We start from the raw sequence: 23,715 nt of genomic DNA, 5'->3' as shown, positions 1-23,715 counted from the left end.
TTTCTAGCCATCAGAACAAGCTGGAAAAAACCAGAGGCAAAGCCAGGAAAGGCAGGAGCTGAGCTAGTTGTATAGCTTCCCGCAGTAGTTTATAGTATATACGGGCCGGTTGGAAATTTTATTTTACAATACCGTAGCAATTGCCAGTTCCATAGAAAATGACAGATCATTAACGATATGGTTGGAAATTTCGTTTTACAATACCGTGGGAACTTCCAGTTCCATAGAGAATGACGTTTCCGAGAATCTTGAAGTGAACATTGCTAAATTTTCTTTTTATTATTAATTTTTTTAATAGTAATTACGCCGTAAGGCGTTCCCTCTGAGAGAGACATCCCTGAAATGTGACGTGTGCAATCGTGAGCCGTTGATTTTGTGTGTTAGATGATTGGAGTGTTTTGGGCCGTTCGTTTAATCTGTTTTATTTATATAAAAAATGGTATTTTCCCACTAATAGACCATGAAAAGCGATGAGACTCTTCTGCTGCCTTCGCATAGACTGCCTGCTGGCAAATAGACTCTGCCATAAGACTCTTCTGCTGCCTTCGCATGCTGGCAAAGAGACTCTGCGATGAGACTCTTCTGCTGCCTTCCCATGCTGGCAAAGAGACTCTGCGATGAGACTCTTCTGCTGCCTTCGCATGCTGGCAGAGATTCTTTGTCGACAGTTATTTGGCCTCCATGATTAGTAGCTATTTAAGGTTCGACCCACAGCTATCAAACCCTTTTACGTTTTCCTACTGTTCCCTTTTACGTTTTCCTACTGTTCATACTACATAGCTGTCTCTTTTATAAGCTTACATGCTTTCTGGGTTCCAGTTATGATCCAAGTCCTCCAAGGTATGAACTCTCTATCCAGTGAAGGGTATCATGCATTGATTAATCAATTTTCCAACACGAGATAGAGGGATGCTCTTCTTCTGCACACATAATCCTTTGATATCATTTTTTTATTTTACTTAAATCGCTGCAGAGGGGAAGGTAGCCTTCCCAACTTATTTTTTTTCCTGTTCAATGTTTTTCCAGGTATGCAGTACACTTTGGTTGATGGCATGAGCCTCGGCTCTTTCTAACTACATTGGCGCTTCTCACCTTCATCTCTATGATTTCGATGGTTTTCAAGGTTGGTCACCTGAATGGTTAGTCCTAGATACTTGGGACAAATTTCTGTGCTGAAATTCCTGATGCTGAAATACTTTCGCTGTTTGAATTACAAAATTTGTAAAGTGTGTGCTTGAATGTCGAGAACAGAGTACTATTCTAATTGCTGCCTATTTTAATTGCTGCCGATTTTTCTTTTTGGGATCTTGCTTTTTGAATTAAACAGAGACAACTCCAAAATTTCACCTTTTTGTCATTGCTGGTCGTAGCTGAAATAGTTGTGAGACCACTTTATGTTGCGAGAGGCTGAGGTGCCTAAACCGTATCAGTGATATCCCCATCATGAGCTTTATCTGCTGTATCAAGAATTATCTCACTGATGAAGAGCTCAGATGGTTTCACCATTCTGTGTAGAATCTGCTGTTATACCAGATCCTCAGAATTTAGCATCACAAGCTGAAAAGTCATTCATATATCCCTGGTACCTGCTTTTGATTTCTTTGCTTGCATAATGACCTTTAAAACAGATCCCTAAACTTCTCGTTTCTCTTAACTCAGGTTCCTAGATTCTTAGATACATGTGCTTCTTAAAACTCTGAACAATACAGATATATGAATTTCCACCATATCTGTCATTTGCAAAATATGCAGTGTTTAAGGATTCTGCCATGCAAAATTTGAGTAGGAATTATGATGTTAATATCCTGGTCAACCAAAGAATCGAATCTATGCATTAGTGACGTATCCAACAGAAGTGCAATATGTTCATGGCTGAGGATTTTCATTCTCTTCCAAAGTCTTGTATCACTGAACCTAATGAGATGCAAACAATAGCAAGACCTTCTGGTATCTGACCTGTCAAGCTGTTGTTCCAGAGGTGTACAAGACCTAAATTTTTCAATGAAGATATCTCCTTAGGAATGATCCCTGTGAGGTAATTACTATCCAAGTCAAGAGCGGTTAGGGATGTGAGGTTCCCAATCTCAGCAGGAATCTCCCCAGTCGATTTATATATAATAACAACTGTTTCAATTTGGGGAAGCGCATGAGCTCTTTAGGAATAGGGCCTGTGAGATTGTTATATGTTAGCTCCAGAAATTCCAGCTCTCTCCAGCTTTCAACCCATGTGGGTATGGTTCCAGATAGAGGGCATCTTGCACAGCTAAAGATTTGTAATTTAGTCAAGTTACTCAATCTTGAGGGTAGATATGGAGGGGAAAAGAAATTCCAAGAGAGAAACAAGGTTGTTAACTCAGAGAGATTACCAATTTGGGGAGGAATTGAACCACTGAATTGGCAGACTGAGACATTCAGGTACTCAAGCTTTGCAAGTCTTCCTATGCTTTCTGGCAAGGCCCCTGAAAATTGGTTAGTTGATATATCTAAATAAGCTAGATTGCGAAAATCAGAAATAGTTTCAGGCAGAGGACCCCCGAAGCCATTGAAACTCAAATCCAACTTGGCTAATTTAGTGCAGTTAGAGAACCATGCTGGAAAGGGACCATTGAAATTGTTCCCAATCTCAGCAGGAATCTCCCCAGTCGATTTATATACAATAACAACTGTTTCAATTTGGGGAAGCGCATGAGCTCTTTAGGAATAGGGCCTGTGAGATTGTTATATGTTAGCTCCAGAAATTCCAGCTCTCTCCAGCTTTCAAGCCATGTGGGTATGGTTCCAGATAGAGGGCATCTTGCACAGCTAAATATTTGTAATTTAGTCAAGTTACTCAATCTTGAGGGTAGATATGGAGGGGAAAAGAAATTCCAAGAGAGAAACAAGGTTGTTAACTCAGAGAGATTACCAATTTGGGGAGGAATTGAACCACTGAACTGGCAGACTGAGACATTCAGGTACTCAAGCTTTGCAAGTCTTCCTATGCTTTCTGGCAAGGCCCCTGAAAATTGGTTAGTTGATATATCTAAATAAGCTAGATTGCGAAAATCAGAAATAGTTTCAGGCAGAGGACCCCCGAAGCCATTGAAACTCAAATCCAACTTGGCTAATTTAGTGCAGTTAGAGAACCATGCTGGAAAGGGACCATTGAAATTGTTGCCTGCAAACTCCAAGTCTGTAAGATTCGGAAGCTGGCAGATTACAGGAGACAAAAAGCCTGAAAGTCCTTTGTAGCTCAAGTTAAGGCCTCTAATAACTGTATTAGAAGAATCACAAACAACGCCAGTCCAATTACAAGGAGGTTTGGCATTATAATTCCAGTCACTCAAGAAGAAGCTTACCTGCTTATGTATCAAATCCATTCATGCATATTGTAATCACTACTGATAGCATGAATGACCAAAATTACATTGATTTGCACATCTATCCAGAGTACTGGTCTATGCAACTGCATGATGCTTTTAGGTAAGGACTAATGTGTCTATATAAAATAAAATGTAAAAAAAATGTTTTTATCAAATACTTCTTCTCTTTTAGAATTTTGACTTTAATGACCATACAAGGAAGCAAAGATTTAACAATACTATCTCACAATGCCCATAAGGCTACAATATGCAGCTTAATTGATTGAATTGGAAAGATAACGATCCTAGAAGAGTGATGGGAAAAGTAAACATACAATGAAAGGCAACAGTATGCTTACCCGGGGCAATGTATCCAACAGAACCTGGAACACCTGAAACTGTGCACCCCATGGGATGTATGTTATCAAGGATCTTTGCAATTCCAAAATGAGCTAAATCTGCCAAGAGCAATCTTGTACCGTATATTGTAGTCAAGCACATGTGCGTTACTGCCTCTCAGAAAGTCACCTAAGCTTCCATTTGGCATGTACTGATATACTTAAGTTGCCAGTTAACTGATTCATGAACAGAGCAATATCATATAAATGATCAAGCTCAGCAAGACCTTCTGGTATCTGACCTGTCAAGCTGTTGTTCCAGAGGTGTACAAGACCTAAATTTTTCAATGAAGATATCTCCTTAGGAATGATCCCTGTGAGGTAATTACTATCCAAGTCAAGAGCGGTTAGGGATGTGCAAGGTTGTTAACTCAGAGAGATTACCAATTTGGGGAGGAATTGAACCACTGAACTGGCAGACTGGGACATTCAGGTACTCAAGCTTTGCAAGTCTTCCTATGCTTTCTGGCAAGGCCCCTGAAAATTGGTTAGTTGATATATCTAAATAAGCTAGATTGCAAAAATCAAAAATAGTTTCACGCAGAGGACCCCCGAAGCCATTGAAACTCAAATCCAACTTGGCTAATTTAGTGTAGTTAGAGAACCATGCTGGAAAGGGACCATTGAAATTGTTGCCTGCAAACTCCAAGTCTGTAAGATTCGGAAGCTGGCAGATTACAGGAGACAAAAAGCCTGAAAGTCCTTTGTAGCTCAAGTTAAGGCCTCTAATAACTGTATTAGAAGAATCACAAACAACGCCAGTCCAATTACAAGGAGGTTTGGCATTATAATTCCAGTCACTCAAGAAGAAGCTTACCTGCTTATGTATCAAATCCATTCATGCGTATTGTAATCACTACTGATAGCATGAATGACCAAAATCACATTGATTTGCACATCTATCCAGGGTACTGGTCTATGCAATTGCATGATGCTTTTAGGTAAGGACTAATGTGTCTATATAAAATAAAATGTAAAAAAAATGTTTTTATCAAATACTTCTTCTCTTTTAGAATTTTGACTTTAATGACCATACAAGGAAGCAAAGATTTAACAATACTATCTCACAATGCCCATAAGGCTACAATATGCAGCTTAATTGATTGAATTGGAAAGATAACCATCCTAGAAGAGTGATGGGAAAAGTAAACATACAATGAAAGGCAACAGTATGCTTACCCGGGGCAATGTATCCAACAGAACCTGGAACACCTGAAACTGTGCACCCCATGGGATGTATGTTATCAAGGATCTTTGCAATTCCAAAATCAGCTAAATGCGGTTCCAACTCATCATCAAGCAGAATATTGTCTGGCTTTACATCTCGATGCACAATGGGGGGTACACAGTCATGGTGCAAGTAGGACAAGGCATGAGCAGTGCCAAGTGCAATCTTGTACCGTATATTGTAGTCAAGCACATGTGCGTTACTGCCTCTCAGAAAGTCACCTAAGCTTCCATTTGGCATGTACTGATATACTTAAGTTGCCAGTTAACTGATTCATGAACAGAGCAATATCATATAAATGATCAAGCTCAGCAAGACCTGCTGGTATCTGACCTGTCAAGCTGTTGTTCCAGAGGTGTACAAGACCTAAATTTTTCAATGAAGATATCTCCTTAGGAATGATCCCTGTGAGGTAATTATTATCCAAGTCAAGAGCGGTTAGGGATGTGAGGTTCCCAATCTCAGCAGGAATCTCCCCAGTCAATTGATTTATATACAATAACATTTGTTTCAATTTGGGGAAGATGCACACGAGCACTATAATTGTGTAGTAGAAAGGAAATTGGTATTCTTCAGCTTTCACAAGCTGAAAAGTCATTCATATATCCCTGGTACCTGCTTTTGATTTCTTTGCTTGCATAATGACCTTTAAAACAGATCCCTAGACTTCTCGTTTCTCTTAACTCAGGTTCCTGGATTCTTAGATACATGTGCTTCTTAAAACTCTGAACAATACAGATATATGAATTTCCACCATATCTGTCATTTGCAAAATATGCAGTGTTTAAGGATTCTGCCATGCAAAATTTGAGTAGGAATTATGATGTTAATATCCTGGTCAACCAAAGAATCGAATCTATGCATTAGTGACGTATCCAACAGAAGTGCAATATGTTCATTGCTGAGGATTTTCATTCTCTCCCAAAGTCTTGTATCACTGAACCTAATGAGATGCAAACAATAGCTGTTGTCCACACAGAAGCTGTCCATTTACACAATCAACTTAAATCTTAAGTAATCTTCTGCCTACTGATCCTCTGCCACCTATCTTCACCAGCTGTCCTTTATCCTATTTTGGAGGAATATATATTTCACCTCTTAACTAAATTCTTTACCTTAACATTCTATATTCAACAAATAATTTTCTCATCATCTCAGAGCTACATTATCTACTTCATTTTCCATGTAGAATATCCATAATTAATAATGAGAAGATATTTCTGCTAGGTGTTCGTAATTGAGTTGTTCATATGTTACCTCAACAGGTCACTTACTTTTTTGTCAAGGCACACAGTCCATTCAACTAAACAGAGACAACTCCAAAATTTCACCTTTTTGTCATTGCTGGATAATGACCTTTAAAACAGATCCCTAAACTTCTCGTTTCTCTTAACTCAGGTTCCTGGATTCTTAGATACATGTGCTTCTTAAAACTCTGAACAATACAGATATATGAATTTCCACCATATCTGTCATTTGCAAAATATGCAGTGTTTAAGGATTCTGCCATGCAAAATTTGAGTAGGAATTATGATGTTAATATCTTGGTCAACCAAAGAATCGAATCTATGCATTAGTGACGTATCCAACAGAAGTGCAATATGTTCATAGCTGAGGATTTTCATTCTCTCCCAAAGTCTTGTATCACTGAACCTAATGAGATGCAAACAATAGCTGTTGTTCACACAGAAGTTGTCCATTTACACAATCAACTTAAATCTTAAGTAATCTTCTGCCTACTGATCCTCTGCCACCTATCTTCACCAGCTGTCTTTATCCTATTTTGGAGGAATATATTTTTCACCTCTTAACTAAATTCTTTACCTTAACATTCTATATTCAACAAATAATTTTCTCATCATCTCAGAGCTACATTATCTACTTCATTTTCCATGTAGAATATCCATAATTAATAATGAGAAGATATTTCTGCTAGGTGTTCGTAATTGAGTTGTTCATATGTTACCTCAACAGGTCACTTACTTTTTTGTCAAGGCACACAGTCCATTCAATTAAACAGAGACAACTCCAAAATTTCACCTTTTTGTCATTGCTGGTCATAGCTGAAATAGTTGTGAGACCACTTTATGTTGCAAGAGGCTGAGGTGCCTAAACCGTATCAGTGATATCCCCATCATGAGCTTTATCTGCTATATCAAGAATTTCTCTTACTGATGAAGAGCTCAGATGGTTTCACCATTTTGTGTAGAATCTACTGTTATACCAGATCCTCAGAATTTAGCATCAGAATATCCATAATTAATAATGAGAAGATATTTCTGCTAGGTGTTCGTAATTGAGTTGTTCATATGTTACCTCAACAGGTCACTTACTTTTTTGTCAAGGCACACAGTCCATTCAACTAAACAGAGACAACTCCAAAATTTCACCTTTTTGTCATTGCTGGATAATGACCTTTAAAACAGATCCCTAAACTTCTCGTTTCTCTTAACTCAGGTTCCTGGATTCTTAGATACATGTGCTTCTTAAAACTCTGAACAATACAGATATATGAATTTCCACCATATCTGTCATTTTCAAAATATGCAGTGTTTAAGGATTCTGCCATGCAAAATTTGAGTAGGAATTATGATGTTAATATCCTGGTCAACCAAAGAATCGAATCTATGCATTAGTGACGTATCCAACAGAAGTGCAATATGTTCATGGCTGAGGATTTTCATTCTCTCCCAAAGTCTTGTATCACTGAACCTAATGAGATGCAAACAATAGCTGTTGTTCACACAGAAGTTGTCCATTTACACAATCAACTTAAATCTTAAGTAATCTTCTGCCTACTGATCCTCTGCCACCTATCTTCACCAGCTGTCCTTTATCCTATTTTGGAGGAATATATTTTTCACCTCTTAACTAAATTCTTTACCTTAACATTCTATATTCAACAAATAATTTTCTCATCATATCAGAGCTACATTATCTACTTCATTTTCCATGTAGAATATCCATAATTAATAATGAGAAGATATTTCTGCTAGGTGTTCGTAATTGAGTTGTTCATATGTTACCTCAACAGGTCACTTACTTTTTTGTCAAGGCACACAATCCATTCAATTAAACAGAGACAACTCCAAACATACATTGAAAGCATAAAATCCTTCGATGGACCTCAAGTCACAAACATGAGTGGGATTGTTTGGAATTTTTTTAGAATAAAATGCAAACTGGCAATACTTATTGACTGTTCATTGAAGAAATGTAGACCTGAACCACAATAACAGAGATTGGCCTCGGAATTATGCAGAAATTGTTATCAAAGATTTAATGCTCAAGAAGGTATTGTCCTATTCTTGATTGTCCTCAAATTAAACAGCAATAACATGCCATCAAATTATACCCCGTTACATGGCACATAATGTTAATAGTCAAAAGGGTCAAATGAACAAAAACTGCGTTTAGGGGAATGTTTAGCATATAAAACTGGGATAAGCTAATCGTGTAGAAAACAGAGCCCCCCCTTCCCAGTCAATTTTTTCAAAGCACTCATTTCAGCTGGAGTTTGATAGCACATCATTGTTACATTGAATTCTATTCAATGGCTAGGCTATGCATATGGTTATTTTCTGCTATTGCATGTAAAACTTGTGAATTGATGTCTTCAAGCATGCATTCCAGCTGGAGGAGTTTGATAGCACATCACTGTTAGGTTGAATCAAATAGCATTAACAATTTCATGATTTCTGTTGGCACCTATTGGCACCATACTACCATCTCCAAGCCTGCTTCAAGAGAGGCTACAATTTTGCTCCAAACGTTAACCCAAGGTCTGCCCCAAAATGTACTTCTTCTACTTCTGGTTCAAGATTTGTTCACTAGCCTTCAAGATTTCTCTAAAAAACTCTCAGAGCGATGGTCATTACACACACTAATATCACTGAACCTAATGAGATGCAAACAATAGCTGTTGTTCACACAGAAGCTGTCCATTTACACAATCAATTGTGCAGCTTATGTTGGGGTTGTTCCGGAACTAATGTATACAGTCTTTATAGATTTTTTAGGCTATGTCTAACTAGAACAGTGTGCCCTGCACCATGAGTATAGTCCCCATAGATGAGTGCTTGCCGATGCATTCTTCTCATCCTAGAGCTTCTGGTAATCATTGCCCTGTGTTGGCCTCAGCATAGGGTAGGCCAAGCTTTTTGTGAACATCAAGAGAGGCGAAGTTGCTGGTTTGTACTCCAGGGCTCAAAAGTTCCCCAGTTTGATAAGTTTTGACCATCCTTCTAGCCATTTCTGAGCTAGAGTGATGTGAAGAGTCCAAGAAGGAAGCTATGGATGAAAATCCATTGTGACTGATCCTAAACCTGCAAGTTATGGATGGAGGCATAGAACCTTGAGGATAAAGAGCCCTCTCCCAATGTGGGCATGATTCCACCAACTTCTTGATATGACATATTACTATGGTTAGCTGGCCTGTTATCTGCATTAATTTATGTTTTTATGCCTTGGGAGTTATGACAGTTAAAGAAATATTATAGTGGACCTGAAATGCTGAAAAACTCAAAAATCAACAACCTTAAAAACTCGAAACTAGAACAAAATAATTTAAGAAAAAGCCAACTAAACAACAAACCAAGTGCACCAAAAGGTCCACAAGTAAGCAGAGAAGCAAATTAGCATGGAAAGATATACATTCTCTAACCGAACTCTGAGAAGAAAACTAACCACAAAAATGTTGAAATTCAACACGTAGAGGGTCAGCAGCCAAACATACATTGAAAGCATAAAATCCTTCGATGGACCTCAAGTCACAAACATGAGTGGGATTGTTTGGAATTTTTTTAGAATAAAATGCAAACTGGCAATACTTATTGAATGTTCATTGAAGAAATGAAGACCTGAACCACAAGAACAGAGATTGCCCTCGGAATTATGCAGAAATTGTTATCAAAGATTTAATGCTCAAGAAGGTATTGTCCTATTCTTGATTGTCCTCAAATTAAACAGCAATAACATGCCATCAAATTATACCCCGTTACATGGCACATAATGTTAATACTCAAAAGGGCCAAATTTCACACAACATGGCAGTGGATTAGACTTTTGAGTTGGTGTTTTGACCTATGCTCTCAGGTTATTCAATCAGGCTTTGTTGACTTTGTCAGTGGTTTATCCTATGCTTTCTGCCAAATTTGTGCAACATTAAATATAAATCTAGGCTTCAACTTGGTGTTTTGAACTATGCTCTCAGGTTATTCAATCAGGCTTTGTTAACTTTGTCAGTGGTTTATCCTATGCTTTATGCCAAATTTGTGCAACATTAAATATAAATCTAGGCTTCAACTTGGTGTTTTGAACTATGCTCTCGGGTTATTCAATCAGGCTTTGATGTGCATATATATATATTTCCCATGTAAGGAAGTACAGCCTTATATTCTAGCTATACTCTCAATTACAGAGTATAAGTAGGGTAAAATGTTTTTAAATATGAAGGTCTTACAACAAGGTGGCTGGAAGTTCTTGTAACGAGATCCAATCTTGTTAACTTTGGAAGTAATTTGACTCATACAATGTATTTATATATTTTACTTCTGAAATCACTATTTAAGTTTGCAAAGTTATGCATATTCTATTTTTTGTGTGCAAAGTCATGCATATTCTATCTGTAAATTTGAATTGATAACTTTTGAATGATGCAACATATTTTTTTAACCATCAAATTATATTAAAAGATGATATTAAACTACTCGTTCTCGGATCATCTTGCATGTAGTTTAATCTCTGTTTTGTTATTGAATTTCTCCCTACCTTTATTTGACAATATCCATTTTTTACTATATGTGAAGCAGTTGCAAACTAATTTGTAGTTCTTGTTCAACTTTCAGCGTTGAAGGACATTTCTAGACGTTCTCTGTATTGCTTCAACACCGGTAACAACCTTAATCTCCTTTCCGAGTTTTTGCTTCATTTCTATTTCATCCATGGACCATGATAGAAAATCCTCTTCCATCAATTGTACATTAGCCACTCAGCAACTATAGAGTCTTACTTGAAAGCAGAAAGTGTTTTTCATATATTTAACATTATGTATATTATAGAAGTAAAAGATCAATCTTTTATCATATTGTTCAAGTTCCTTTGGAGACAATGCTTAATAGCAAGTGGGTATTATGGTAAACATTTTTATTTGCTGGGGCACCCACATTTGCCTAGGATTTTATAACATAAGAAAACCTTTAAATCCCTACAAAACCTTCCTTGCGAGGATTAGATTGTGTGGATTATGTTTGGTTTTCTTCTCGCAAAGACTATTAATTTGCATAGCACTATGCAGCTTGTGTTGGTTACTCTCACAATAATGTTGAATACAGATACTTTGCCTTGGCCTACTCTGTTTTGTCACTGGGCATCCAACTTTCAGCATTGACGGACATTTCTGGGCGTTTTCTATATTGCATCATCTCTGGTAACAACCTTAGTCTCTTTTCCGAGTTTTTGCTTCATTTATATTTCATCCATGGGCCATGATACAAAATCCTCTTCCATCAATTGTACATTTGCCACTGAGCAACTAAAGAGTCTTATAAATTTCATTCAAAATTATTTTCCGATTGAAATGATTCAGTTATATATATGCTTTCTTGATAATTTAAACTTTATTCCTTTGTGTTTAACTAATGCAAAGTGGTGCCATCGTGGCTGCCTTGTTTTTTAGTGTGTATTGATATTATATTCCACTTGGCATTTTTTTTGTCATCCACACATGTACATTTGCATTTAGAATGCATGCGAAAATTGATTTAGGACTTTGCGTGTGCTCTCTGCTCTATGTTCAAACAGTTTCGCTTCTCTTTCCTTAGTAGCTAGGATTTTCATTGCAAAAAAAGAAAGTAAACGATTGTTTATCATCTTAGATTGCATATTTAGGAATTGTATGTGTACATCACGTGATCAACCTTAAAGGCAAACTTCTTAAGAAAGATCAACTGTAAAATACATTTCAATGAACATAAAAACGCTTTGGAACCTAACGCACACCATTTAGAAGACTAGGCTAGAGACGTGTTCCGGCGTCGTAAAGCCTAGTAACTATCACTTTCATCGTAGGTTGGGTGATTCCTCCTCTTTGAAATGACAAGTGCCAGTACGGACTTGTGCTCCCACGTACCGTCGAGTATATATTGGGAGACCACAGTAGGCTATATCCTTTATCCTTAGGAAGTCGTGTCTGCCGCCCTATCGATCGCAATGCACTGAACACAGCATTCGGGAAGATTGACTGCCGTACCATAAAAAGTATTCTGCAGTTTTGCGATTGGTTTGGTAATCCCCCTGTCTAGATATCCAGAGTAGTCACTTTCGTTCCTTTTCAGACTCCTTAAAAGAAAAGGACCATCTGAGCACTTGTCACTTCAGGCTCGTTAAAAATCGAAGGCGACTAGAGTCATCTTTAGCTTTTTCTCGACTCTTAAAAAATGAAAAAGCATGAGCACTTGTCACTTCAGGCTCGTTAAAAATCGAAGGCGACTAGTGTCACCTTTAGCTTTTTCTCGACTCTTAAAAAATGAAAAAGCAAATTGTGTCAAAGTGTCATAAAATTTATTTAAATCGGAATAACCTCACTGTTCCCTCGTTGGTCTTAGGGTGGGAAAATGGAGTCCACCATTCAAGGATTTCCCCATGGAGGAATCCTGCTCCCTTTTCCTCTAGGGGAGATGTTGGTGCACCTCATATGGCTACATTGACCCTTCCAGGGCTTGCAATTGGCCTGCCAATATGTATTTTCTCACCCTCTGCCGTTCAAAACACCGTGATTCTCGAGCAATCAACTCAACAACCAGATGATACTAGAGTTGCCCAAATCGAAGGCGACTAGAATTGAAGGCGACTAGAATCGTCTTTAGCTTTTTCTCGTCTCTTAAAAATTGAAAAAGCAAGTTGTGTCAAAGTGTCATACAATTTATTCAAATCGGAATAACATCACTGCTCCCTCGTTGGTCTCAGTTTGACAAAATGGAGTCCACCAATCAAGGATTTCCCCTCGGGGGAATCCTGCTCCCTTTTCCTCTAGGGAGATGTTAGTGTACCTCATATGGCTACATTGTCCCTTCCAGGGCTTGCACTTCACCTGCTGGTATGGCTTTTCTCGACCTCTGTCGTTCAAAACACCATGATTTTTTGGCAATCAAATCAGCAACCAGATGCTACGAGAGTTACCCCCAAACCTTCTATTTCATTTGTTTCTCCCTCTCCTTCCTCTGCGCTTCGTGGAAGTATGCTTAAAAAAATGAACGTATAAAAGTTGTTGGTAATAACTATCTTTCTTCATTATGTTTACAAGCTTAGATGCCCACTCATTTAGAAAAAAACTAAACATGCTTCTTTCAACATTTTTGTGTTTTGTTTTGTACCAGAAAATGACATCAAACCTCACTGAAAATGCAATTTCCTCAATGTTATCTGGATCAACTCATATTCAACCATACCTACAAATTGTTGAACTTGAGCCAATACAATCAATGCAAAATTCAACTCCACGATATCGTACTGCAATTTCAGACGGAACACATAAGAAACACATCATGCTTCCAAAAGATTTCAATGATCTCGTAGCAACAGGCTTGCTACAAAAGGGTTCTATTATAAATGTTAAAAGTTGGACTACCTCAGCTATTGGTCCTTCAACGTAAGTTTGTTATAAATTTCTTATTTCAAATTTAACATTTTTTTACTTTTAACACAACCGCTCCTAACAGTTATTCCTTTGACTCTCATTTGTCGTGTAGGTCTATAAAGCTAATAGACTTTGAAATATCTACTTCATTTGCACCCTTGATTGGCAATCCAAAAACTATGAGTATCCCCATCACATCTCATGAAAACTCTCCATCCTCATCGGATCCACATCCTCCATCAAAAAGGCAATGCCCTCTTCCAACTACTCCAACCCCGTCCGTTCAACCGGTTCAAATTCCCATCAAATCGTTAAACCCTTACCACTCAAACTGGTGCATAAAAGGATACGTCCAAAGGAAAACAGCTCTTCGACATTTTCAGAATCAGTACGGACCCGGTAAAGTGTTTGGTTTTGACCTGTTCGATGCAGAGGGTGGAGAAATACATATCACATGTTTCAACAATGTCGCGGATTATTTTTTCGACAAAATCCAAAATGGAAATGTCTACATTGTTTCTAAAGGGAATGTGAAAATGGCTAATAAGCAATACAACCACTTGAACAATGACTGGGAAGTTTTGTTGAATGCAACATCTACCATAGAACATGTTGCCAGTGAAAAAAAACATAATCCAACAGTGCAATTCAGTATAAAATCAATTGATGATATCAGAACAACAAACTTCAACTCCATTGTTGATATTCTTGTTGTTGTCACAGACATTTCCAGTGTATGCACTATACGTAGAAGAGATGGCTCTGAAGTCAATAAACAAACAGTACAGCTCCAAGACATGTCAGGGTATAGTATAGATGCAATCTTTTGGGGAGATAATTTTAATGCCATTTCACAGGAAATCTCCTCCCTATGTGCTACAGGAAATAACCCCATCATTGCAATCAAATCTGCACGTGTTGGAGAATTTAATGGGAAAAATATCGGCACTACAACAAGATCCATTGTTCTTGTAGATCCTGACATTGAAGAGGCCCATGCGCTAAAGTCGTGGTTTAAAAAAGAAGGCTCGACTGCTGCTTCAACATCTTTGACAACAAGATCTCCTTTATGCCACCAACAAAAAAAATTAACAATTGCTGACATTTACAGTATGGATTCCTTAGAGAAACCAACATTTTTCCAACTAAAGGGCGCAATAACAAAAATTGGTATGGATAGTTTTTACTACATTTCTTGCCCGTCGATTGTTGGTGGGAGAAAATGCATGAAAAAACTTATTCCACAAAATACAGGGGTTTGGTTCTGTCCAAAATGCAACGCTGAAGTAAGCGACTGTGATTACAAATACTTATTGAAAATCGACATACAAGATCACACTGGTGAATTGGCTTCAATTGTTGCTTTCGAAGACGCGGGCTCTACAATTCTTGGAAATAATTCCAAAGACTTCTATCTATTGTCTTCAGATCCAGAACTAATCAAGGAAATTGTCTCTAGAGCTCTATGGACAGATCATATCTTCACACTATCGGTGAAGACAGAAACTTTTAAAGAAGTCCCGCGCTTGAAATGCGTTATCATAAAAGAAGAAAAACTGCATTTCCCGACAGAATGCAAAAACATCCTTCGAGAAATTCAGAGCATCTCGACATTGTAAATAAATATTGCAGAATGTGTTCCTTGCTTTTTGGCAATTCCTATTGTCCAATTTTATAAATACAACTTTACAAGATATATTGTTGCATGTCTTCTTATGAAATTTTCTTATATACCATTGAAAAAAATATTTGTTCTCCATTGTATCTAGCATTATGTTAGTAGACAAAATCACATTTTTTTTTTCCTTTTACCAGCTTTACACATGAAACTACCTACATGTATGCAGAAAAAATACTAATACGTTCTTTCAAAAACATTTCTCAAATAAAAAAATTCACATGGCACTGTTCAGAACTTACATTTTTTCCCCTTCTTTTGCTTTCGCTTGCATTTTTTACCCTTCTTTCGCTTTCATACAATAACGTGGTTGTTGTCTCTAAATAACATTCTTCTTTTCCCCTCCCTTGCTTATAGGTGCCATAAATTTTGCGGATGGCTTCTTCTTCTAATAATGAACGTGCTCGAAGATACTATGCAACAAATAAAGAACGAATAAATGCACGGCGCCGTGAGCTTTACCAAGCAAAGAAAAACATCGTAGAATGTCAAAAACACAAAAAACAAAAGGGTGACCAACCTTCCTCGTCTGAAATGGCCCACCCTGAAAACAATCCTCCCTTGCAATTATCAGACTCTTTATCTTCTCAGCAAACCTCTCAAACAAATGCATCCATGCCTCATTGCCCTAACCCCTCCTTTGCACATGCTTTCAGCAACGTTTATACTGATCAAGCACATCGAGATTTCCGTTCAAAGCTTGATACACTTCCACCTAAATGCCCATGCTCCATTTGTCTTGAATCATATCCTGGAATACATATCCGCAATTCCAACAACATGTCTTGCTGCTCCAGATGCGCCTCTGAAACAAAGGGTCATCGCTTCTCATTATCAAACAACATGGACCCTGGCCCTCTACCAGTTGCCCTTACGTCTCTTTCACAAATAGAAGAAATGCTCATTGCTAGGGTTAACCCTATACTGCAGGTAACACATGCACGTGGTGGCCAGTATAAATACAGTGGCCACACAATTTGTTTTCCTCAAGACATAACAAAAATCGCAAACATGTTGCCACGCCGTGTTGAGCACTTGGACATCCTAATTGTCACGCGTCATAGTAGTGACCATAAGGCTTATGATTTCATTGTCAGTAGACATCGCGTTCTCGCTGCATTGGAATACAAATTGGCTAATGACCCATACTATAAGAATGTTCGTATTGATTCCAATGCACTGGCATCCTTACCAGCAATCCCCACCGATGTCTCCTCCTCCCTTCACCATTCCAATACTACAGAAACCACTGTTCGCCTTCCACTTGAACCACCCCATGAGCTCACCGAAGATTTCACAGACCCATCCGCTGGCCAAACATCATCGTTCGTACCCATCATACCCAATACAAATACAGAAATCCAAGAAATCCGCCATTATTTGCATGCTTACAACCACCAATCTGATACTACAATTGAGTGGCCAACAATTGGTTTATCGCCAGTCAATGAATACAACACAGAAGGTCTACTCTTCATGGCTTCCCCCGCCCTTTTCCCAACAGGCGCTGTAATTCCAAATCAGCCAAGAATGAAAGCAGTGCAGTTACATGAATATGCACTTCATCTCATACGTTACTCCGATAACAGATTTGGAAGCCACCCACGCTTTCGTTATTACATATATAATCTCATGCTTCAGCATCGCAGTCAAGCAACAGCGTCGTTTTTTGTGAAAAAAAACATCACAGATAGCTTTCCAATATCTATTCAAGATCTGAACATTCGATTAGAACAATTTCCAGATGAGCAATTGGCGGAGCAAGTCATGCGATTCGGCAGCTCTTTACGTGGAACAAGGTCATTTTGGCACAAAGCTAAAAATGAACTAATGGACATGATATCTCAACTCGGTTGCCCGACGTTCTTCTTCACATTAAGTGCAGCTGATACAAAATGGCCTGATCTTCATGCAGTCATGCCCGGATGTCTTCCTACTGATATTGGAAAACAACAAAAGTGGAGAAATGATAACATTATCTCTAACCCACATTTAACATCACTATATATGCACCATAGATTCACAGCATTTCGTGAGATTATCTTGGAGAAACACCTGAATACAAAAGATTACTGGTACAGGTACGCATTCTACCTCATTTTTTTTCCTCCAAGAACTCTAAACAACATTCCTCACCTATTGCAAAATTATCTTACAAAAACGCATACTTGTTAGGTATGAATGGAAACATAGGGGATCTGCGCACATCCATGGTTTCCTTTGGATAGAAAATGCACCTGATATGGAGAATCTCAACTGGGAAGACACAGAAGCAGTCGATATTGCAAGGCAGTTCTTCGACAAATATATTTCCGCTTGGAACCCTCGTGCTCCTTCGAATTCAAACCAACCAAATGCTTGGAAAAATCCTGAAGACCCTTGCCTGTTGTCCACACTGCAAATCTTCAGAACCAATCCTTTCAGTGACTATGAACAACTCGTCAATTGTGTTGAACGTCACACAAAATGCTTAGAAAGCACGTGCTTAAGAAAAAATGGATCCTCACTCCAATGTCGTTATAAAGCACCGTGGGAATTACATCCAAAATCGGCCTTATTCATTGATTCCAATGGCCAAAAAACATACACCCCTGCTCGGAACGACGATCGACTCAATAGCCATAACCCTACCATCCTATCTATTTGGCGTGCAAATGTTGACTGCCAACCAGTACTCTCCATACACGCTGTTCAAAAATATATCGCCAAATATGCATCCAAAGCAGAAAAAAAAATCTGAAAGCTTCCACGACATGCTACGTAGAATTGTCCTGGCTTCACCCATTGCTGACCCAGCAACATCCGAATTTCGAAAATTTCTTGCAGAAACCCTTGTTGATCGTGACATTGGAGCCCAAGAAACCTGCCATATGCTGCAAAAATTACCGTTAACCTTATGTAGTCGCCCATTCATTTCTTTAAATGTAAACCACAAAATTCTTATGCGCCTTCCACAAACGGACACCGCCTCCACTACATCCCCGCACTTCATAGATACATATATCCAGCGCCCTTCTACCCTAGAGTCCACATCCATAATAGAGTTGGCAAGATCCTGGTCATATGATCCTCGTCGCAAAATAAACAAATGGAAACAAAGGCCTACAAAGGCAATTGTTCGGGTCATACCACGTTACTCCTCCATACCATCCACAACAGAACCTTGCTACGCTGACTTTTGCAGGGTTGAGCTTATGCTATCCAAACCTTTTCGTCGTATCGTACAAGATATAGGAGATTCTGCTGCAGAATTCATCGCAAATTGGCAAGCATTTCGCCCATTCTACAATCCTTGGCATCAACACCGCACATTATCTGATATTGAATCTGTCGCAAATGATACCTCAGCTATGAATGAAGCCAATCCAGCAGACGCCATGGAAATAAATGAATGGGAATTACTTTCCCAATTACACCCTACAAATGAGCTTCTCATAAACGACCTTGACAGGCTTGGTCTTCGTGGCTTTGATGACACCCATAACTGGAATCATACCACTATCCCATTGGATCTACAGAATAATGCAATACAATTCATTGAGAATAGCCGCTCCATCCACCGCATTCTTCAAACACATCAACATACCCTGCCGACCCTTCCTACATTATCTCCAATGCAAAGAAAATCTCTAAATATTATTCTTAATCATTTTGCTAGGAAGGATTATTTACCCGCTCTCAGAATGATAATACAAGGCACTGCTGGTACGGGAAAATCCCTCCTTATTAATTGCATCAAAGATATGCTCATAGGCCTTGCAAGCCTGGAACCTTCACCGATCATGCTCCTCGCCCCTACAGGGGTTGCTGCCTTCAACATACAAGCGTCGACAATCCATTCTGCTTTGCACCTTCCTATAAAGGATCTTATGCCGTTGGAAGGTAGTGCTCTTGCAAAATTCCAGGAAGAACTCAGGCATATAAGATACATATTGATCGATGAAATGAGCTTCATTGGGCCAAAGCTTCTCAGCCATATTGATGAACGTCTTCGCGAGGCTTTTCCCCACCAAAGAAACACTTCTTTCGGTGGTTGTTCCATAATATTGGTTGGTGATATCGGTCAGCTACCACCCGTCAAAGACATACCTCTATATGCAGGGACGAGCCACGGAAGCGCATTATGGAACACCTTCAACACAGTCATCACATTGGACACAATATTTCGTCAACAGGGCGACGACATCGCACAGGTTACTTTCAGGAACATTCTCCAGAACATTAGAGATGCAAATCCAACAATCGACGACTACAACGTACTCATGTTGCGCACAGATTCCTTTTTATCAGAAGAAGAAATATGTTCATTCCATGATTCCATGCATCTATTTCCAACAAATGCTCAAACAACGGTCCATAATAAGCAAATGATGAAATCTCTAAACACTCCTATCGCACGATCCATTGCTGAAGATGACAACACATATTCCAGTCTTTCCTCTGAAGATGAGCAACTTGAGCGAATTGTATTGCTATGCAATGGCGAAAAAGTTATGTTGACTTCCAACCTTTGGGTTTCAGCCGGTCTTGTTAATGGTTCCCTTGGCAAAATTGTAACCATCTTTTACAAAGAATCAACTGCACCACCACAAATTCCAACATTTGTTGTCGTGGATTTCCCCAAGTACATTGGTCCTCCTTGGGATGAAAGAAACCCCACTCACTTGCCTATTCCAGCAGTAAAAAGAAATGGTCGTGCACAAATTCCACTGAAGATGGCTTGGGCTTTAACCATACATAAATCTCAGGGTATGACCCTTCCAAAAGCAACAATTGACATTGGAAAAACAGAACGTCAAGGTCTCACATTCACAGCTATTTCAAGAGTGCCTTCTCTGCAAGATCTCCGAATTAACCCCGCATTCAGTTTCGATCGTTACAGTAAAATGAAGGACAACAAAAACATTGCTCGCAGAAAACACGCGGAAGAAATTCTCCGTTCAATGCCGCCTCCAGATAATCTGCTCCAACCCGTACTTTGACATCACCAAAAGGTTTCCTCCATTTATTTACCTCATTCTATTTCATAACATACTTTTCATATCTTTCAACAACAACAAACTTTGATCATTATTAGTAAATAAACAAATATTGGAATGTCTTTATATTATCTGTACATCTCATTCTTACCTTTTCTTTCTTTTGCAGCAGGCCACATGGGCTCAGAAATAACATACCTACACAACTACATGTATATTGGCATGCAAAAAAAACTGCGTCTCCAGCTATGCGTTGCCCTCCAATGGTGTTCAATATGCCGTTATTCACCATGCATCTTCCACTAACAATATATGGATCCCCATAGCAAAGGTAACTTCTTTACCATTCATTCCAGATTCATTTTAACACAACTCACCTTCAGAGTATTACTAGTAAATTTCTGCAACTGATTTACATATTACTAATTCTAACAAAATATATATTTTGCAGGTCCATTGCTGCTTCTTCAGGCCTTCGCTGCCTCCACCATGTATTCGTAGAACTTCATATATAGAATGACAAGCACAATTTTCTTTAGACTATTATATTCCTTCTCAAACCTCTTTTGTTACAATTCACTGTTTGTATTTTCCATTTCAAACTTGAAAAAGGATGTTTCAAGATCGAATACCGTTTTCATTCTTTGTTTCCTCACAACTATTTGTGTTTTCCATTTCAATCTTTAAAAAGGATGTTACAACACACTTTCTATTTTCCATTTCAAACTTTAAAAAGGATGTTACAATACACTATTTGTATTTTCCATTTCACACTTAAAAAGGGATGTTTCAACATCAAATACCATTTTGATAGTTCATGTCCTCGCAACTATTTGTGTTTCCCGTTTCAAGCTTAAAAAGGGATGTTTCGAGATCAATGCCATTTTTGTAGTTTATGTCCTCACAACCATTTCATTGTCAATGAGTTTTAACATATTTTGTTTGCAAAATCAATTGACTTTAATGATTATAATACATGTTTTCAATATATCTTCATATTAATTTAATTTTCAATTTCAGTAATGGTTTCTTAAATAGCCCTTTCCAAATCAATATGGTCGCCCGATTGTTGTTCGCATATTAATTTTATTTCCCACTTGAATAATGATTTCTTAAATAGCCCTTTCCAAATCAATATGGTTGCCCGGTTGTTGTTCGCATGGATTCATTCATTTATCTTCACCTTTAACTCCACAATTTTTTCTAGCAACAAACAAGGTCTATGAACAAGTTTGATGCATATTTATGGTTGCTTGCATTCCATTTCAACAATTTTCGGCATCGCTCCCTCAAATAAAAGCTCGAATTCATCGACCCTTGCTTCGAAAAAAGCCCGCAAAAGCCTATTCACGTTTCAATATTCTTCCACACACTATGCCTTACGACGTTTCCTTTGCAACACTAGGTGCAAATGCTAGTTATTTGCTGGGGCACCCACATTTGCCTAGGATTTTATAACATAAGAAAACCTTTAAATCCCTACAAAACCTTCCTTGCGAGGATTAGATTGTGTGGATTATGTTTGGTTTTCTTCTCGCAAAGACTATTAATTTGCATAGCACTATGCAGCTTGTGTTGGTTACTCACACAACAATGTTGAATACAGATACTTTGCCTTGGCCTACTCTGTTTTGTCACTGGGCAATCCAACTTTCAGCATTGACGGACATTTCTGGGCGTTTTCTATATTGCATCATCTCCGGTAACAACCTTAGTCTCTTTTCCGAGTTTTTGCTTCATTTATATTTCATCCATGGGCCATGATACAAAATCCTCTTCCATCAATTGTACATTTGCCACTGAGCAACTAAAGAGTCTTATAAATTTCATTCAAAATTATTTTCCGATTGAAATGATTCAGTTATATATATGCTTTCTTGATAATTTAAACTTTATTCCTTTGTGTTTAACTAATGCAAAGTGGTGCCATCGTGGCTGCCTTGTTTTTTAGTGTGTATTGATATTATATTCCACTTGGCATTTTTTTTGTCATCCACACATGTACATTTGCATTTAGAATGCATGCGAAAATTGATTTAGGACTTTGTGTGTGCTCTCTGCTCTATGTTCAAACAGTTTCGCTTCTCTTTCCTTAGTAGCTAGGATTTTCATTGCAAAAAAAGAAAGTAAACGATTGTTTATCATCTTAGATTGCATATTTAGGAATTGTATGTGTACATCACGTGATCAACCTTAAAGGCAAACTTCTTAAGAAAGATCAACTGTAAAATACATTTCAATGAACATAAAAACGCTTTGGAACCTAACGCACACCATTTAGAAGTCTAGGCTAGAGACGTGTTCCGGCGTCGTAAAGCCTGGTAACTATCACTTTCATCGTAGGTTGGGTGATTCCTCCTCTTTGAAATGACAAGTGCCAGTACGGACTTGTGCTCCCACGTACCGTCGAGTATATATTGGGAGACCACAGTAGGCTATATCCTTTATCCTTAGGAAGCCGTGTCTGCCGCCCTATCGATCGCAATGCACTGAACACAGCATTCGGGAAGATTGACTGCCGTACCATAAAAAGTATTCTGCAGTTTTGCGATTGGTTTGGTAATCCCCCTGTCTAGATATCCAGAGTAGTCACTTTCGTTCCTTTTCAGACTCCTTAAAAGAAAAGGACCATCTGAGCACTTGTCACTTCAGGCTCGTTAAAAATCGAAGGCGACTAGAGTCATCTTTAGCTTTTTCTCGACTCTTAAAAAATGAAAAAGCATGAGCACTTGTCACTTCAGGCTCGTTAAAAATCGAAGGCGACTAGTGTCACCTTTAGCTTTTTCTCGACTCTTAAAAAATGAAAAAGCAAATTGTGTCAAAGTGTCATAAAATTTATTTAAATCGGAATAACCTCACTGTTCCCTCGTTGGTCTTAGGGTGGGAAAATGGAGTCCACCATTCAAGGATTTCCCCATGGAGGAATCCTGCTCCCTTTTCCTCTAGGGGAGATGTTGGTGCACCTCATATGGCTACATTGACCCTTCCAGGGCTTGCAATTGGCCTACCAATATGTTTTTTCTCACCCTCTGCCGTTCAAAACACCGTGATTCTCGAGCAATCAACTCAACAACCAGATGATACTAGAGTTGCCCAAATCGAAGGCGACTAGAATCGTCTTTAGCTTTTTCTCGTCTCTTAAAAATTGAAAAAGCAAGTTGTGTCAAAGTGTCATACAATTTATTCAAATCGGAATAACATCACTGCTCCCTCATTGGTCTCAGTTTGACAAAATGGAGTCCACCAATCAAGGATTTCCCCTCGGGGGAATCCTGCTCCCTTTTCCTCTAGGGAGATGTTGGTGTACCTCATATGGCTACATTGTCCCTTCCAGGGCTTGCACTTCACCTGCTGGTATGGCTTTTCTCGACCTCTGTCGTTCAAAACACCATGATTTTTTGGCAATCAAATCAGCAACCAGATGCTACTAGAGTTACCCCCAAACCTTCTATTTCA

At 38.5% G+C, this 23,715-nt stretch overlaps 1 long non-coding RNA gene across 1 annotated transcript; it reads left to right on the top strand.

The window, feature by feature from the left end:
- The first annotated feature begins 499 nt into the window (after nucleotides 1-499).
- On the top strand, nucleotides 500-20,866 carry LOC149206344 (uncharacterized). The gene is made up of 6 exons (XR_016251919.1): nucleotides 500-840; nucleotides 1,027-1,123; nucleotides 10,814-10,858; nucleotides 11,300-11,394; nucleotides 20,429-20,590; nucleotides 20,711-20,866. It is a non-coding gene; the product is annotated as an uncharacterized LOC149206344 (long non-coding RNA).
- The last annotated feature ends 2,849 nt before the right edge of the window (nucleotides 20,867-23,715 follow it).

Source organism: Pinus tabuliformis, chromosome 1_2 (genome assembly GCF_031772625.1).
Source record: "Pinus tabuliformis cultivar Carrire ecotype Pingquan chromosome 1_2, CPIR1, whole genome shotgun sequence".
Lineage (NCBI taxonomy): Eukaryota > Viridiplantae > Streptophyta > Pinopsida > Pinales > Pinaceae > Pinus > Pinus tabuliformis.
Note: the sequence above shows the minus strand (reverse complement) of the source record. Positions and strands in the feature narration are given on the sequence as shown.